The 13,949-nt window shown below is 52.8% G+C and overlaps 1 protein-coding gene across 5 annotated transcripts in view; it reads right to left on the bottom strand.

Moving 5' to 3' along the window:
• Positions 1-13,949, bottom strand: part of GRAMD4 (GRAM domain containing 4) — a 96,328-nt gene that overhangs the window by 54,646 nt on the left and 27,733 nt on the right. The gene's annotated exons all lie outside the window — the stretch shown is intronic.

The raw sequence follows: 13,949 nt of genomic DNA, 5'->3' as shown, positions 1-13,949 counted from the left end.
CACGGGAAATGTCTGCTGGACCAGGCGAGGCCCCAGCCTAGCCCTTCCCACAGGGTCTCAGGTCCAGGGACTCTGTAGGCTACCCACTGTCCACACACCTCCCCATCCCTGCACCCACCCGCGCCCACACTCAGAGGTGAGTCGTTGTCTGCTCACACAGACAACACACACAAATGCAAGCACATATGCACACAAAAAAGGACAGCTCCGCATCTCTGCCCCTTGCTGGGCCACGAAGGTCAGGGCAACCTCGACATCCTGGGGGCAGGTATGAGTGGCCCTGTGTGAGTCCACCAACCTCACTGGGGAGCCCACACAGGAACCCCAGGCCCAGGCCTGGTCCTGACACCCAGTTTCTCAGCCCACCAGTGAGGGCTGGGGACCCACCAGCCTGAGCCCCCCAACCTGTCAAGAGGCCCTGGTGTCCCAGAGGAGCAGGGGCTCAGAACAGAGTGGGACTGAAGCCAGCTTCCACCCCTCAGCAGCCTTTCTAAACCTCAGCTCCGACCTCCAAAGTGGGACTCACACCAAGAAGGCAAGCGCTTCCTGAAGTCAGAGGCGGGATGTGGAGGGCCTGGCACTCAGCCTGGTACCACGAAGGACACTGACTACTTCCCGGCAAGGAGGGCGGGAGGCTGAGGGAGCAGGAAGGAGCCCGGGCCATTGGGGCACCTCCCCACAAGCCACAACGGCCGGGAGAGCTGGCTTCCTGTATCGCACAGCTCAGCAAGAGAAATGTTCGAACAACAGCTGAGTCCAGCCTGGGAAGCCCCAGTTTTCTGCCCCAACATGCTGTCCCAGCCCCCAAGGCTTCTCCACTCCCTGTGGCATCATCATGCAACAAAATTTATGACAAGGCTTTCTGCCCAGGTGAGGAGGAGATTGCTGAGACCTAGAGTGGAATGTTCCAGAACTCACAGTGCCTTCCACGGTAGCTGAGCCCTATGGGCACTCCTGGACAGGCAGGCAGCACACACAGACCCTCCCGCTGTCTGAGGCTGCGCTAACCACAGCAACTGGAATTTGAACGTCGTGTGCCAATGCCCACGTGCTCCCTGGAGCCAGGGGGGCTGAGTGGGGAGGACATGCTGGTGTGCGTGGATGGCCATTTGGAGCGAAAGCGACACCCAGGGACCAAAGGGTTAGTAAGCTTGAAAAAATACAGATCAGAAGAAATGAGAATTCAGTATTTATCCCTAGAGAGAAGATAATATTCTACGTTAGGAGACTGAAAAAAGAGAAGCGTAAAATAAAAAAGTTTGACAAGAGCAGGCCAAAGTAAACAACTTCCAGTTGTCAAAAACTAAAAATCAGAAATGCAGTGAAACAGGAAATGTAAGCAATAAATGCAACATATGAAAGATTAATATCTTTCTTGTAAAACTGTGAATAAGTTGATGCAAATTACTAGAGCTCAGTATACAGACGTGCAAACTTTAGAGCAGAGAAAACTTACCTACTGGCACACAGAGACCCCTTTGCGTCACTCAAGAAGACGCGAAGGCTGCAGAAGACAGTTTGGCGGTTTCTCAGGAAGCTAAGTATAGAACTGCCATATGACCCGGCAATACCATTGCTAGGTATCTACTCAGAGGACATGCAGCAAGGACACAAATGGACATTAGCACACCAATGTTTATAGCAGCATTATTTATGATTGCCAAGAGATGGAAACAGTCTAAATGTCCATCAACGGACAAGTGGCTAAACAAACTGTGGTATATACAGACAATGGAATATTATGCAGCTGTTTAAGACAGAATAAAGTTATGAAGCATGTAACAACATGGATGGACCTTGAGGACATTATCCTGGGTGAGATTAGCCAGAAACAAAAGGACAAATACTGTATGGTCTCACTGATATGAACTGACATTAGTGAATGAACTTGGAGAATTTCAGTTGGGAACAAAGACCATCACAAGATAGAAATAAGATAGATAGGATAGAGGAAGGAGGGCTGGGGGCACAAATGAAATCAAAAGGAAAGATAGACGATGAAGATGGAGATGGTATAATCTAGGAATGCCTGGAGTGTATAATGATAGTGACTAAATGTACAAATTAAAAAATGTTTTTCCATGAAGAAGAACAAAGGAATGTCATTACTGCAGGGTGTTGAAAATAGATGGTAATTAATATTTTAAAACTTTAACTTATGTGTGAGACTAAAGCAAAAAACGTTTACTTGGTACAAAATTTGTATTTTGATAGTGCATTTCCTAATATAACTTATGTGGACAGCTTAATTGAACATCATAAGTACATGGAACCTTGAGTAGGGCATGAGAGTTTGTAGGCTTGTTCAGAGTGATGCCCCGATAAATCCCAGAGTAATTTGAACAGTGAATAAAAAAGTATTTGCGAAGTCCCCTTGGGGGAATGGTGAGAAAGGGGGAGAATTCCACTTCCCCACTTAGAGAATTACTGATCTTTTCACAAGCAATGGGGACAAGCAAAGCAATAGGCGGAGTCCTCAAGCCGGGGTTTGTTCATATGAAACTTAATCCCACAAAGGATAGGCTAAGCCTACTTAAAATTAGGCCTAAGAGTCATCCCCAAGAGAACCTCTTTTGTTGCTCAGATGTGGCCTCTCTCTCTCAGCCAACACGGCAAGCAAACCCACTGCCCTCCCCTGTCTACACGGGACATGACTCCAAGGGGTGTGGACCTTCCTGGCAACGTGGGACAGAAATCCTAAAATGAGCTGGGACTCAGCACCAAGGGACTGAGAAAACCTTCTCGATCAAAAGGGGGAAGAATGAAATGAGACAAAATAGTGTGTCAATGGCTGAGAGATTCCAAACAGAGCCAAGAGGCTATCCTGGAGGTTATTCTTATGTACTATATAGATATTATATAATTTTCAGTCAAGATGTAATGGAGAGTCTGGAGGGAACTGCCTGAAAATGTAGAGCTGTATTCTAGTAGCCATGTTTCTTGAAGATGACTGTATAATGATATAGATTTTGCAACATAACTACGTGATTGTGAAAACCTTGCATCTGATGCTCATTTTATCTACCTTATCGGCAGATGAGTAGGACATATGGATAAAATAAATAAATAAATAATAGGGGGAACAAATGTTAAAATAAATTTAGTAGACTGAAATGCTGGTGATCAGGGAGGGGAGGAGGAGGGTTGTGTACGAATTTTTTTCTTTTTATTTCTTTTTCTAGATTGATGCAAATGTTCTGAGAGGTGATTGTGGTGATGAACATAAAACTATGTGACGATACTGTGAGTTACTGTTTATATACCAAGAATGGAATGATCATATGGTAAGAATGTTCATGTTTGTACGTTGCTATGTTCAAAAAATAAAAAAAAAAAAAAAAAAAAAGGAAGACGTGAAGGAGGGAGAGCCTGGGGCAGTCTGTGGCCAGTGCAGCAGGGCCAGGACGGTTCAGTCCCAACGTGGCCTCTCATCCAGTCTCACACAGCCCACGGAAAAGGGTAGGGCTGGGGGCGACCCAAGTGGCCCTGAGGCCGGGCGGGTGGGCTGTTCTGGAACATTTCCTGCTGGAACTGGTCAGTGAAAGGACTGGGGCAATTACACAAGGCCATACTGTCACCCCTCTTAGGAGAACACAGGTTCTGAGGACCCACAGGGCTGAGGGTCCGGCCTTAGGCTCTGAGGCTGTGGGTGTTTTTCAGATTCTCTCCAAATTCCCTACTGCGCTTCCCTGTAGCTTTATTTAATTAAAGAATATTAAAAAGCTGAGGAGAGGAAATGGATGTATACCCTCCTTCCATGCTCAGGAGCCTTAAGGAAAGGGGAGCCAGGCCGATGGGAGGTTCAGGATTCCAGTGTTTGCTTCTACATCAGCCGAGACTCTCTGAGGGCCTGTGCTCACGGAGGGCCAGGATTCTCAGGACGCCCATTTCCCTGCGGCCGAGGCTGCCTCTCTGGAAAGCTAATGAGGCAGTGGTGCCGGGAGAGCCAGGCCTGGCCACAGGCCACAGTTACGCAGCGGCCACCTGCTGGCCTGTCCTGCCGCGGGCACCACTTGCCACCCAGGCCCTCCCGTTCAACTCCTCGCTTCAGTACTCGGGGACGTCCAAACATGTAGCCCCCTTAGCCATGAAGGTCCCGGAGGCCAACCTCCCGCCCCCCACCCTGCACCCCAACCATCTTCACGCTGGGCCAGCCAGCCCTGGCACCTGGTACCCCTCCAGAGTCGGTACCCCTCAACTTACAGACCGGGAGCAAGCGCGCTGTCTTGGGAACAGGAAACGGGGGGCTGGCGTGTGGACGGCAGGCTGGACCCCACAGCAGAAGCTTTTTCCATTTGGCCATGACACTGGTGGTCTTCCCCGCTCCCCCCGCCCAATCTAGCCCCCCTTCACCCTCCAGCACCCCATTTCCAGCTGTCATCCCCATTCCCTACACCCAGTCTTGCACCCCCTTCACCCTCCAGTCCACAGCTTCCAGCTGTCATCCCCACTCCCCACACCCAGCCTAGCCCTCCTTCACCCCTCCAGCCCCCCACTTCCAGCTGCCACCTCTGTTCCCCACGCCCAGCCTGCATCCCGGACACTCTGTCTGGAGCCGCTACCTGGCACACACCCACCTCTGACCTGGGGACCTGCAAGCCACCCCACCAACAACATACAGCCCCCAGTGGCCTCCTGCACACCCGCCTGGTGACCTGGAGGTGCCATCTCACCTCTTGCCCTGCCTTTTTGCACCCAACCCTGAGACATGGAGGCCAAGCTCTCCCAGTCCAAGAGACAGCTGGTACCTTCCCCTGCAGACTCCCACAGCGCAGCCTGCTCTCATCCGGAACTTGCTGGCCTGCACGGAGCTTGTGCTAGTGGCTCTGGCCTGGGTCACAAGATAAGACTGACCAAATGACCGCCTGTACAGGAGCCAATGCTGCTGTCAGGTTGGCTCTGGATCCGCTGAGCACAGGGGTGGCACTGTCGCTCCTGGGCCCCACCCACCCGTGAGGGTCATGGCCCCACACCTCCACCCGGAAGGAGATGCATGAGGAAGTCCCTCTCCCAGCCGCCGTCTCAGGCTCCCCTTGTCTTAAGAGAGTTGCGTGGACGTGGAGTATATGAACACATGTGCACCGGGGCATGGTGCAGTCAGGGTGAAACATCCTGCCGAAGGAACTCTCCAGACCCCAGAGCCCTGGGCCTGTGTTGCAAGGAGGTGCCGGTGCCCAAGCCCTACTGGCCTCCGGCCCCAGCGCCGGCCTTCTGCAGGACGGGATAAGGACAGCCACAGCCAACCCTGGGGCACCAAACCATGCTGCTTTGGAAACCCACTGAATGGCTTCCCAACACACAGAGCAGCAGGAGCTGGGGAACCCTGGACTTGGGTACCACAAAGGGCTTTGTTTCTCCTGCTCACCCTCCTTGGGCACAGAGCACAGAGCGTCTTGGCGGAACCCCTTTTCTCTGTGGCCCGGTAGCTTGGTGCTCCCTAAGCCAGGGCTCAGTGGTCAGCGCGCCCTCCACCCTGTCATTATCTGGCGGCTCTCCCCCTAGTCCCCAGGAAAACAGCACCCGCTCTCCATCAGCAAGCTGACCCTTGCTCCCAAAGGGTGCTCCTGAGGGGGAGCACAAGGGTCCAGCAAGAGCTAACACCCTCACTCCCCCACCCAAAACACCCCCAGAAGGTGTCTGGCCCTCTGCCATGCCTCTGTCCACTGGACGGACAGGCCCTAAGCATGGCTGTCACCAAGACCTGGGGTTGCAGCAAGATCCCCAGGCAAGCAGCTGACTGGGGCAACAGCGTGGACAGGAGACGGCAATATTTGTAGCTCCAAGGATCATGGGAGGGGTGCAATGACCAAGGCCCACTCACCATCCAGTGCACCCCACACCTACAGGCCCCATGCACCTGGCCCAGATTGCCCTGCGTGGGCAGGAGCCCCAAGGTAGACAAGTGCAGACATCTGGTTGTCAAAGGACCTGCTGTGTGACCACTGCCCCTGTGCCCCGACACAGCTGCTGACCTTCCAATACAAAGCTTAGGTTTGGGGCCCCTGCCCAGGATGGGGGCTCCCCAGGCATAACCAGTGTCCAGGCACCAGACACCTCACCTCACTCCCGCCGGGCCGGCACAGTCGTCGGAGGTGGCCTGCTGACCCCCAGCCTGTGTCCCTGCTTGGCCACCCCACGAGCCCCACTCAGTCTATCTGGTGCCTTCCTCAGTGTCTCATCAGCACTTCAACAGTGACACAAAGAGCCCACAGCAACTCTCAATGCCCTCGGACAGCCTCCCGTCCTGCCCCCAGCATTCAGGTTGGCCGCTGCTCAGGCCAGACCCTCAAAGGGCCCTTAGATCTTCTTGCTCCTTGCCTCACAGCCAGCTCTGCCCTCTGCCCCCAAACCAGGCCTCACATCCATCTGCTTCTGCATCCCCGTTCCCCGCCACCTGGTCCAGTTCACCGCGCCATGCCCACTGCCCACTGAGCCCCACGGACCCCTTATCCACGGTGGGCACAGGGAACATTTCAGGGGCAAATCGGATGCTGTGGGTCCTACTGAAAACCCACAATGGCCTCCCCTGTGTCTGGGCTCAGGGCAGAGTTGTACCCACACGGTCTTGTTTATAAATTGCACTAACATATATAACATAAAAACTTCTATTTTGACCATTTTTAAGTGTATAATTCAGTGGCATGAATCACATTCAAACGTGGGGTGACCATCTCCACCAGCCAATACCCAGATTTCACCCTAAACCTGTGCCCATCAGGAAGAACTCCCCTCTCTGCACCCCCAGCCTTGCTGGCCTCTAATCTACCTTCTTTGCCGTGGCCTCTCTTATTCTAGATGCCTTCATCAGTGGAATCATATAGCCTCCGTCCTTCTGGGTCTGGCTTCTTCCATTCAGCGTGACTTCTTCCAGGACCCCCATGTTGCAGCACGTGTCAGAACCTCAGTCCTTTTATAGCTGAATAACGGCCCTCTGTACGCATGGACCACATCTTGTTTAGCCACCCACTGGTCAACAGGCAGTGGGCTACTTGCATCTCCGGGGGATTCTCGGGCACCATGAGGGGCAGGAACTAGGTCCAGCTCAGCAGGGCATGGTGCACCGCGGACGCGCGGCAGGCACCTGCTCAGAGGCAGCAGGACAGAACGGTACAGGTCGGGCGCGCCCACTCCGTGTGATGGGGACTGAGCACCCCAGTGTCTGCTGGGGGCTGCGCCCTGGCCACGGGCCACACAGAGCTTTTCTCTGCCAGAGATTTCTCAAACCAAGGTTACTGACACTGAGCCCTGCCAAACCACAAGATTCTCAAATTTGTAAAAACTTATGAAAAATTAACTCCAAAGATTCAACAATCTGGTGTTTCCCAAGAGGACACTTAAATCTCTTCTGAGGAAGCATCTTCAAGGGGCATTTTGTCCTGCACAGGTCAGGCCCCAACCCCCTCTGAGATGCACTGAGCACATCTGCACTGTAACAAGACGATGCCCTGTGGAGCTGAGGTGTGGGCATGGGGCTGGGCAAACAGAGGGCAGACCCTAGATTTCTAATGCTGGCAAGGGGTGCTTCTGGCTCTGTGACCTCAGTGCCAGGGTGACCAGCGGAAACTAAAGTCAGAAAGAATGAGAGGGCCACAGTGGCTCAGCAGGCAAGGATGCTTGCCTGCCATGCCAGAGGACCCGGGTTCGATTCTCGGTGCCTGCCCATGTGAGAAAAAAAAAAAAAAATGAGAAAGCTGAGATGGCCTCATCTGCGAACTAGGATTGTGCTACTGACTCAGAAGAGCTGGTGCTCCCAGAGTCAGTGCTCCCGACTTGGGTGAGCTGGTACTCCCGACTCAGGGGAGAGCCAATGCTCCCAACTCAAGGAGGTGTCCATGCTCCCAGATTCAGTGCTCCCAACTCAGAGATGAGCCTGTGCTCCTGACCCTGAGGTGAGCTAGTACTCAAAAACTTTCATTTCTGCTGCAATTTTGATCTACCTTCAAATGATGGATGCACCTGACAAACATTGTGGTCCCAACATCGATGCTGGTGGATACTTTCTGATAACAAGAACACAATAAAGGTGACACAGTGAAGACCAGGGTCAGAGCCACATCTATCAGTCCAAGATGTGAGAAGTTTCTTTGCTGAATTAAGTAATAGTTTTCTAATGACAGAAGGATATCCCTTCAATTTCTTGGGCATTCACAGTGGCTACAGGCATCAGACACTTTTAAGTTGAACCTGAACGTCAGCACTTTCTGCTCCACTTCCTTAAGTCAAGAGATAAGTGACCTCACATCTATGGTCAGCTGATTTCTGACTCAATGGGCAAAGGAGTTGCTTTGACAAACAGTGCTGGGAAAACTACAAATTCACGTGCAAAAAAATGAAGTTGGACCCTAACATGTAACAAAAAAAAACAAAACCTAACTCCAGATGGATCTATTTCCTAAAACAGCTAAAAGTATAGAAGAAAATCTTCAGGAAATCGTACTTGGAATTGGATATGACACCAAAAAACAAACAAAAGAAGAAAAAATCAAAATTAATACTACTGGGCAAAGGACATTATCGAGAAAGTGAGAAGACAACCTACAGAACGGGAGAAAATATGTGGAAACCATATAGCTGATAGAGGTTTAATATCCAGGATATATAAGGAACTCCTAAAATTCAACAACATTCTAATTGCCCAAAACACAAATGACCCAATTAAAACATGGGCAAAGGTCTGGAATAGACATGTTTCCAAAACAGACGCACACATGGCCAATTGGTAAAAATGAAAAGAGGGTGAACATCATTAGCCATTAGGGAAATGCAAATCAAAACCACAATGAGAGACTATTTCATACCCACTAGAATGGCTACTATCCAAAAAAATGGGAAATTACAAATACTGACAAGGACATGGAAGAACTGGAACCCTGTGCATTGCTGGTGGGAATGTAAACTGCCGCAGCTGCTGTGGAAAACAGTTTGGCAGCTCCTCAAGAAGTTAAACACAGAATCTCCATATGACTCGCAATTCCACTCTGGGGATATACACAAAAGAAGTGAAAGCCAGAACTCAGATACTTGTACACCAAGGTACATAGCAGCATTATTCACAATAGCCAAACAGTTGAAGGAACCCAAATGTCCATCAACTGAAAAATGCATAAACAAAATGATATCTGCATACAATGGAATAATGACCAGCCCATAAAAAGAAACAATGCCGGGATACATCATATACATGGATGGACTTTGAAACCTGCTTAGTGAAGCAAGCTTTGCAAGGGACAAATATTTATGATCGCAATTTTATGAAATACCTAGAATTCACAGAGACAGAAAGCAGGTGAGGGGCTACCAGGGCTGTGGGGAGAGGGGATGGAACTCACAGTGGGTTTCTGTGAGGCACAGAAGATGGTGATGGTGGCACAGCATTATAAAAGCAATTAATGCCATACAACTGTATACTAAAAAATTTTTAAATGGCAGATATATTTTATATATACAATAAAAAATAGACCCATGGCAGAGGATGAGCCAAAACAACGCGTGAAAGGATTCCATCATGTGCATGGCAAGTGGCAGCGACAAGAGCAAAAACTCAGATCTACTTCCCAAAGAAATGTCTGGAAGTGCTCCCCATCACTGCCTCTCTACACTTCCCATCAGCTCTCTGGGAGCACACCTCCACCTGTTCATCTGGATGCTGCAGTGGGTCAGACGTAGGTGAGGGGGGCCTACAGGCAGTGGCAGGGGTCCATGACACCCGAAGCCAAATGGGGGGGTTCAGACAAGAGACCCTGGGAGCAAGAGGTTGGGACCCCAGAAGGCTGCGAGCCAGGCTGCCTGGCTGAGCCTATGTCCCTCAGCTTCAGTTTCCCAGGCTTTAACATGGAGGTCAGCACGCCCCCACACACATTCCCAGGTTATTCCTGGCATCTGGCCTAGGTGTGCACGTTGCCTCGCCCCAGGCTCGCCCCAGCACTGTTACCCCAAGGGGAGTCTCCCAGGCTCGCTGGAGACCTGGGTAAGTAGAGACAAGCCCCCAGCCTGGTCTTTCCACCACCTCCCAGCCCCCGTGCGCCTCCAACACCGAGGAGAGAGGACCGTGCCCCAATGTGCTGAGGCCAGCACACAAAGCATAGATGGTTAGGAAACTGCAGTAAGGGCAGCAAGCACTTCCACCCATGACTCCGAGGGGCAGCTTCTCACCCAGCAAGCCTTTCTTAGATGGACCCAAAACAGGCTGAAACGGCACTGACGAGCCCTGCTGAACCAACTTACAGGTGAGGGAACTCAGTGTTGGTGGGTTGAGGGATAAGAGGAGAACCAGGAGAACACACAGCAATAAAGGGATGCTACAAAGTCCAGAGCCCATGCTCTCTCCAAAGAAGCCAGTTTCAAGCAGAGCAGGGAGGTTGGACAGAGGTCCCGAGCTCACCCTCCCCAGCACACGCCCCTACTACTGCATCTGTTGCAGCGAATGCCAGCTCCAGCTGACCACAGGCCCTCCAATCTCGAAGACTGTGAGGCAGAGACTGGCAGAGAAACCACATAGACGCTGCTTTAAACAAAAAGGATCACAGGAAAACTGAAGCCTTCAGAGCAGGTGGGCCCAAAATCTGTCCTGCATAAACACATAACCTAAGCCGTGGGAAGCACACTGAAAGAATTCTTGTTTCGATGCTCCCCATCACTCCTGGCAACCAGGATTTGGGCAATGTGGTCAAGGAGGCTGCTGGAAGGGATGTAGCTTCCCCTTCCTGGGGATTCATCATGACTTCCTGTCATGCGCCTTGCCCAAGTTCCCGAAAGCAGAAAGGGGCACCATCTCACTGCTCTTTCAGACGAGACTGTTTTCCTTGGGTCTGCCAGGGCTGCCAGGAAAAATCCTACAACCTGGGGTGTTAAATAAAACAGACAGTCATTGCTTCCCAATTCTGGGGGCCACAAGTCTAAAATCAAGGTATGTGCAACTGGCCCTTCCTGGCTTTGGGGTGCCTGGGCTCACTGGCTTGTAGATGCATCTGCCTCCGTCTCCCGGACCGCCTTCTCTCTATACTTCTCTGTGCCCCCCCTCCCCTTTTCACAAGTACCCCCATCACCTTGGATCAGGGCCCAGTCTACTCAAGTTTGGCATCATCTGAACTAATCACATGTTTTAAAATCCTGTTTCCAATACTGTCACATTTGTGGGCCCTGGGTTTAGGACCCAAACATGGCTTTTGGGGACAAAATCCAACCTGAGCCCTCCAAATGTGGCTCAGTGTTCAAGTGCGCCCGTGTCCTAACTGCAGAGAGCAGCCTCCAATGCAGGGCGCGGCACGCTTTTTCTATAAAGGGCCAGAAGTAAGTATTCTTGGCTTTGTGGGCCAGTGTCCTCTGTCACAGCGTCTCCACTTGGCTGCTGTAGCATGAAAAGCAGCCAGAGACAGCTCATTCTTAAAATGGACACAGATGTGTTCCAATAAAACTTTATTTACAAAACCAGGTGGTGAGCTGGGTATGCCCTCAGGGCCACAGTTCACCCTGTCCTGGAGCAATGAAAGCCTAGGAGAACGAGAGCACTCAAACCGGCCCGCCACCTCCGAACCACCACCAGGAAGTCAGCAGACCCCTGCTCCGCATTCCTGGCATCCTTCCATGTCCTGAGCTTCGGGTACCTGTGTGGGAGTCTGCCACCCAGCCTAGGCAGTGTCGTGCTTGTGAGACAGGAAGGGCCTAGGTGAGGGAGCAGACCCTCCCCTGTTCTTCCTGCCGGGTGCCAGGGAGGCTTCTCCCTTCCTACCTGCGTGTCCCACTGAGGCAGAGGACACCACCCTCCCCTGGACAGCTGTCCCCAGGGCCTCGGGGCAGGCTCTCCCTAATGTTTCAGAAAAACCTAACAAGATAGAGAAAAACACATCCTGAAACACAGAGCCAAGAACGCATCCAGGAATGTCCTGCCCAGCCTTGAACTCTACCTCCTGCCTGGAAAACCTTAATCTGTCCTCAGGACTCAAACCCTGCCCCGCCAGAGAGGGGGACCTCCTGACCATGCCCTCAGGACTCGGACTCTGTCCCCCCAGGGAGGTGGGACCCCCTGACGACACCCTCAGGACTCAGACCCTGTGTCCCCCAGGAAGGCAGGACCCCCACCACGCCCTCTCCAAGAAACCAGCAGTCTAACACAGCCAGGCCAGCCTATTAGTGCCCAGCCTGCTGGCCATCAGAACACACCGTGTCCGCCTTGGTGCCCCTGGGGCCAGCACAGGGCCAGGCACCGAAAGGATCTGGCAGCAAGTGAACAAGTGAGCACAGTGGACATAAAGAAGCCACAGGGCAAATCTGCACAGTCAGCCTATGGGGCCCTGGACAGCCACAGTGAAGCAGCCCCTGGGCCTCCAAACCCCTTCTCTTCCTACAACTTGATCTTACTTTGGCCTCACTGAGACGCTTACAAGCCCAGCGCACTGCAAAGGCTCACCACATGCAAAGCACCATACAGCCTGGGAAAGCAACGGTCCCAGGAGCCACAAACTGGGGCTGGAGAAAACAGAAATTTATTCTCCCACGATTCTGAGGCCAGAGGTCCAAAATCAAAGTGTGGGCGGGGCTGGGCTCCCCAGGATGCTCCAGGGAAACTCCTCCTGCCTCTTCCAGCTCCTGGGGGCTGTGGCCATCCTGGGCGTTCCCGCTGATAGACCACACCTCGGTGTCTGCCTCTGCGGTCCCCTCTCGGTGCCTGTCCCTGTGTGCACATCCCCGCTCTTATAAGGATATTGGTCAGACTGGACTAGGGCCCAGCCCACTAGTTTCGTCTCATCTTAACTCATAACATGTCTTCAAAGACCCTATTTCCAGTGAAGGTCACATGTTTTCGGGGGGACACAATTCAACCGTAATGAGAGACCACTCCCAGGTCCTGCTGAGCTGGCACTGGGGTGGCCCCAAAGGCAGGCTGGCTGAACCCCCCCATCCCACCCCCCGGCCAAGAGCAGGCCCTGAGGCAGAGAGGCCTGGCAGGAGCTCAGGAGCTCAGTAGCCCCCGATTTATACCTCAGCTACAAAACTCAAGGTCTAAAGGAAAATAAATGCCATTTAAAAACACTGAAACTAAATACTCAAGTTCTGCTTCATGCCTGCTGCCCAAGGCAGATCCGAGGCTCCACAGGGCACTGACGGCTGGTTCTCACACAGAAGCCCCGACTGGCCTCAGAGCAGATGTGCACAAAGGCCAAGTGAGACATGCAGCAGGTGGGAACCCCCAAATCAAGGCAGGCAAGAGCCCCAAATCAAGGGGTATGGTGTGCTGGGTCGGGCGGTCCTGCCCCCAGGCCTGTCCCTGTCCAGCAGGGTTAAATAAGTGAGACAACAAACGGGCGCTGTGCTGAGGCCTCCCCACAGGCCTGGCCTTTCAGGTAACGTCAGTGCTGACCAGTTCACCCATGCTCGCCCCACAGCCATGGTTCTGGGACACGGTGGGGCCAAGACTGCCCCATGTGACGCTCGCCTCCTCAAGCAGGGAGGACGAGAGGGCATCAGAGTGAAAGGCAGGCAAGGCCCTGGTGGCCAAGCACCTTGGAAGGGCTTGCTGCACTGTGGCCCAGGGTGGGCATGTCAGGAGAAGGGCCAGGGGGGGAGTGGGCAGCTGGCAGGGGAGTGGGCAGTTGACAAGGGAGCAGGTGGGCCAGCGCGCAGTCCTGGGAGGCCGCAGGGGCAGGCCAGGGCCACTACCAGGGAGCAAGAGTCAGGACGAGGTAAAGCTGGTCATGAACCCAGGGGGTGGACAGGGGCCTGTCTGGCTACATGGGAGAGGAAGTGGTTTGGGGCCCCTGACCCCCACCCTGTTGACTCAGGGCTTTCTGGGTCTTGGCGCATTTAACGCTTACACAGCAGCCTGTGGCAGGCGGGCTGGATTCAGCACTCAGTGAATGCCAGATGCCGCTGTAATGGAGAGGTGAGGTCGCAGGGGTACAGATGGGGAAAGCCAGAGCTGCAGCATGGTGGAGTACGGGGTCCCAAGCACC

Source organism: Tamandua tetradactyla, chromosome 7 (assembly GCF_023851605.1).
Source record: "Tamandua tetradactyla isolate mTamTet1 chromosome 7, mTamTet1.pri, whole genome shotgun sequence".
NCBI lineage: Eukaryota > Metazoa > Chordata > Mammalia > Pilosa > Myrmecophagidae > Tamandua > Tamandua tetradactyla.
This window is presented reverse-complemented; position numbering and strand designations above follow the sequence as displayed.